The sequence below is a fragment of the Hordeum vulgare genome, chromosome 3H (assembly GCF_904849725.1).
Source record: "Hordeum vulgare subsp. vulgare chromosome 3H, MorexV3_pseudomolecules_assembly, whole genome shotgun sequence".
NCBI classification, from domain to species: domain Eukaryota; kingdom Viridiplantae; phylum Streptophyta; class Magnoliopsida; order Poales; family Poaceae; genus Hordeum; species Hordeum vulgare.
Window position 1 is genome coordinate 581,267,026 of NC_058520.1, and position 5,706 is coordinate 581,272,731.

Below are 5,706 nucleotides of genomic sequence, written 5' to 3' on the forward strand. Positions count from 1 at the left end.
TCGCAGCCCTGCCCTCTCCCTCCTCCTCTCTGCCGGTGCTTGGCGAAGCCTTGCCGGGAGACCTCGTCTCTCCACCAACACCACGCCGTCGTGTTGCTGGTCTTCTTCCCCAACCTCTCCCTCCTCCTTGCTGGATCAAGGTGCGGGAGACGTCACCGGGCTGCACGTGTGTTGAACGCGGAGGTGCCGTTGTTCGGCACTAGATCGGAATCGCTGCGAGTACGACTCCATCAACCGCGTTATAGCAACGCTTCCGCTTAGCGATCTTCAAAGGTATGAAGATGCTCTTACCCCTCTCTCGTTGCTGGTCTCTCCATAGGAAGATTTGAACATGCGTAGGAAATTTTTTGAATTTATGCTACGTTACCCAACAGTGGTATCAGAGCCAGGTTTTCTATGCGCAGATTCTATGCACGAGTAGAACACAAAAGTTGTGGGCGATGGTTTGTCAATTTGCTTGCCGTTACTAGTCTTATTCTTTTCCGGCGGTATTGTGGGATGAAGCGTCCCGGACCGACCTTACACGTACTCTTACGTGAGACTGGTTCCACCGACAAACATGCACATAGTGCATAAAGGTGGCTAGCGGGTGTCTGTCTCTCCTACTCTAGTCGGATTGGATTTGATGAAAAGGGTCCTTATGAAGGGTAAATAGCTTTGGCATATCATCGTTGTGGCTGTCACGTAGGTAAGAAGGCGTTCTTGCTAGAAACCCAAATCAGCCACGTAAAACTTGCAACAACAATTAGAGGACGTCTAACTTGTTTTTGCAGGGTTTGACATGTGATGTGATATGGCCAAAGTTGTGATGTTGCATGTATGATGTATGAGATGATCATGTTATTGTAATAGGTTTCACGACTTGCATGTCGATGAGTATGACAACCGGCAGGAGCCATAGGAGTTGTCTTAATTTATTGTATGAGATGCAACGCCATGTGCTTGCTACTTTTACTTCATTGCTAACGGTTAGCCATAGTAGTAGTGATAGTAGTAGTTGGCGTGACGACTTCACAGAGACACGATGATGGAGATCATGATGATGGAGATCATGGTGTCACGCCGGTGACGATGATGATCATGCGATGCCTGAAGATGGAGATCGAATGAGCAAAGATGATAATGGCCATATCATGTCACTATATGATTGCATTGTGATGTTTATCATGTTTTACATCTTATTGCTTAAAACGACGGTAGCATAATAAGATGATCCCTCCTAAAATTTCGAGAAAGTATTCCCCTAAGTGTGCACCGTTGCGAAGGTTCGTTGTCTCGAAGCACCACGTGATGATCGGGTGTGATAGATTCTAACGTTCGCATACAACGGGTGTAAGCCAGATTTACACACGCGAAACACTTAGGTTGACTCGACGAGCTTAGCATGTACAGACATGACCTCGAATACAAGAGACCGAAAGGTCGAACATGAGTCGTATGGTTGAATACGATCAGCATGAAGTTGCTCACCATGGTGACTAGTCCGTCTCACGTGATGATCGGACACGGGTTAGTCAACATGGATCATGTATCACTTAGATGACTAGAGGGATGTCGATTTAAGTGGGAGTTCATACTTAATTTGATTAAATGAACTTAATTGTCATGAACTTAGTCTAAAAGTTGTCTTTATAAATATTGTAGATGTCCAACGTCAACCTCAACTTCAACGCATTCCTAGAGAAAAACAAGCTGAAAGATGATGGTAGCAACTATGCGGACTAGGTTCGCAACCTGAAGCTCATCCTTGAAGCAGCTAAAAAGGCTTATGTCCTTAATGCGCCGCTAGGTGACCCTCCCGCTCCCGCAGCAGCGCAGGACGTTCTAAACGTCTGGCAAGCGCGGAGTGATGACTACTCTCTGGTCAGGTGTGGCATGTTATACAGTTTAGAAACGGGGCTCCAAAGACGTTTTGAGCAACACGGGGCATATGAGATGTTCCAAGAGCTGAAGCTAGTTTTTCAAGCTCATGCCCGTGTCGAGAGATATGAAGTCTCTGACAAGTTCTTCAGCTGTAAGATGGAGGAGAACAGTTCTGTCAGTGAGCACATACTCAAAATGTCTGGGTTACACGGTCGTCTGACTTCACTTGGAGTCGAACTTCCGGATGATGCTATCATTGACAGAATCCTCCAGTCTCTCCCACCAAGCTACAAAGGCTTTGTGCTTAACTACAACATGCAAGGGATGGAGAAAACCATTCCCGAGTTGTACTCGATGCTCAAGTCTGCAGAGGTAGAAATCAAAAAGGAGCATCAAGTGTTGATGGTCAACAAGACCACTAGTTTCAAGAAAGGCAGGGGTAAGAAGAACTTCAAGAAAGACGGCAAAGCTGTTGCCGCGCCCGGTAAGCCAGATGCCGGGAAGAAGAAAAAGAACGGACCCAAGCCTGAGACTGAGTGCTTCTACTGCAAGGGAAAAGGTCACTGGAAGCGGAACTGCCCCAAATACTTAGCGGACAAGAAGGCCGGCAACGTTAAAGGTATATGTGATATACATGTTATTGATGTGTACCTTACCAGCGCTCGTAGCAGCTCCTGGTATTTGATACCGGTGCTGTTGCTCACATTTGCAACTCAAAGCAGGAACTGCGGAATAAGCGGAGACTGGCCAAGGACGAGGTGACGATGCGCGTCGGGAATGGTTCAAAGGTCGATGTGATCGCCGTCGGCACGCTACCTCTACATCTACCGTCGGGATTAGTTTTAAACCTTAATAATTGTTATTTAGTACCAGCTTTAAGCATGAACATTGTATCAGGGTCTTGCTTAATGCGAGACGGCTACTCATTTAAGTCAGAGAATAATGGTTGTTCTATTTATATGAGTGATATGCCCTAGAGGCAATAATAAATGTATAGTTATTATTATAATTCCTGTATCAAGATAATAGTTTATTATCCATGCTATAATTGTATTGAATGAAGACTCATTTACATGTGTGGATACATAGACAAAACACCGTCCCTAGCATGCCTCTAGTTGGCTAGCCAGTTGATCAATGATAGTCAGTGTCTTCTGATTATGAACAAGGTGTTGTTGCTTGATAACTGGATCACGTCATTGGGAGAATCACGTGATGGACTAGACCCAAACTAATAGACGTAGCATGTTGATCGTGTCATTTTGTTGCTACTGTTTTCTGCGTGTCAAGTATTTATTCCTATGACCATGAGCTCATATAACTCACTGACACCGGAGGAATGCTTTGTGTGTATCAAACGTCGCAACGTAACTGGGTGACTATAAAGATGCTCTACAGGTATCTCCGAAGGTGTTAGTTGAGTTAGTATGGATCAAGACTGGGATTTGTCACTCCGTGTGACGGAGAGGTATCTCGGGGCCCACTCGGTAATACAACATCACACACAAGCCTTGCAAGCAATGTAACTTAGTGTAAGTTGCGGGATCTTGTATTACGGAACGAGTAAAGAGACTTGCCGGTAAACGAGATTGAAATAGGTATGCGGATACTGACGATCGAATCTCGGGCAAGTAACATACCGAAGGAGAAAGGGAATGACATACGGGATTATACGAATCCTTGGCACTGAGGTTCAAACGATAAGATCTTCGTAGAATATGTAGGATCCAATATGGGCATCCAGGTCCCGCTATTGGATATTGACCGAGGAGTCTCTCGGGTCATGTCTACATAGTTCTCGAACCCGCAGGGTCTGCACACTTAAGGTTCGACGTTGTTTTATGCGTATTTGAGTTATATGGTTGGTTACCGAATGTTGTTCGGAGTCCCGGATGAGATCACAGACGTCACGAGGGTTTCCGGAATGGTCCGGAAACGAAGATTGATATATAGGATGACCTCATTTGATTACCGGAAGGTTTTCGGAGTTACCGGGAATGTACCGGGAATGACGAATGGGTTCCGGGAGTTCACCGGAGGGGGGCAACCCACTCCGGGGAAGCCCATAGGTATTTGGGGGGGTCACACCAGCCCTTAGTGGGCTGGTGGGACAGCCCACCAATCCCCTATGCGCCAAGAGAGAAAATATCAAAGGAAAAAAAAGGGAGAGGTGGGAAAGCGGAAGGACTCCCTCCCACCAAACCAAGTAGGACTCGGTTTGGGGGGGGGAGAGTCCTCCCCCCTGGCTCGGCCGACCCCTTGGGGATCCCTTGGACCCCAAGGCAAGGTCCCCCTCCCTCCTCCTATATATATGGGGCTTTTAGGGCAGATTTGAGACGACTTTCTCACGGCTGCCCGACCACATACCTCCATAGTTTTTCCTCTAGATCGTGTTTCTGCGGACCTCGGGCGGAGCCCTGCTGAGACAAGATCATCACCAACCTCCGGAGCGCCGTCACGCTGCCGGAGAACTCTTCTACCTCTCCGTCTCTCTTGCTGGATCAAGAAGGCCGAGATCATCGTCGAGCTGTACGTGTGCTGAACGCGGAGGTGCCGTCCGTTCGGTACTAGATCGTGGGACTGATCGCGGGATTGTTCGCGGGGCGGATCGAGGGACGTGAGGACGTTCCACTACATCAACCGCGTTCTCTAACGCTTCTGCTGTACGATCTACAAGGGTACGTAGATCACTCATCCCCTCTCGTAGATGGACATCACCATGATAGGTCTTCGCGCGCGTAGGAAAATTTTTGTTTCCCATGCGACGTTCCCCAACAGTGGCATCATGAGCTAGGTTCATGCGTAGATGTCTTCTCGAGTAGAACACAAAAGGTTTTGTGGGCGGTGATGTGCGTTTTGCTGCCCTCCTTAGTCTTTTCTTGATTCCGCGGTATTGTTGGATTGAAGCGGCTTGGACCGACATTACTCGTACGCTTACGAGAGACTGGTTTCATCGTTACGAGTAACCCCCTTTGCTCAAAGATGACTGGCAAGTGACGGTTTCTCCAACTTTAGTTGAATCGGATTTGACCGAGGAGGTCCTTGGATGAGGTTAAATAGCAACTCATATATCTCCGTTGTGGTGTTTGCGTAAGTAAGATGCGATCCTACTAGATACCCTTGGTCACCACGTAAAACTTGCAACAACAAAATTAGAGGACGTCTAACTTGGTTTTGCAGGGTATGATTGTGATGTGATATGGCCAACAATGTGATGTGATATATTGGATGTATGAGATGATCATGTTGTAATAGAAATATCGACTTGCATGTCGATGGTACGACAACCGGCAGGAGCCATAGGGTTGTCTTTATACTAACGTTTTGTGCTTGCAGATGCGTTTACTATTTTGCTAGGATGTAGCTTTAGTAGTAATAGCATAAGTAGCACGACAACCCCGATGGCAACACGTTGATGGATGATCATGGTGTGGCGCCGGTGACAAGAAGATCGTGCCGGTGCTTTGGTGATGGAGATCAAGAAGCACGTGATGATGGCCATATCATGTCACTTATGAATTGCATGTGATGTTAATCCTTTTATGCACCTTGTTTTTCTTAGAACGACGGTAGCATTATGAGGTGATCTCTCACTAAAATTTCAAGACGAAATTGTGTTCTCCCCGACTGTGCACCGTTGCTACAGTTCGTCGTTTCGAGACACCACGTGATGATCGGGTGTGATAGACTCAACGTTCACATACAACGGGTGCAAAACAGTTGCGCACGCGGAACACTCGGGTTAAGCTTGACGAGCCTAGCATGTGCAGACATGGCCTCGGAACACATGAGACCGAAAGGTCGATCATGAATCATATAGTCGATATGATTAGCATAGGGATG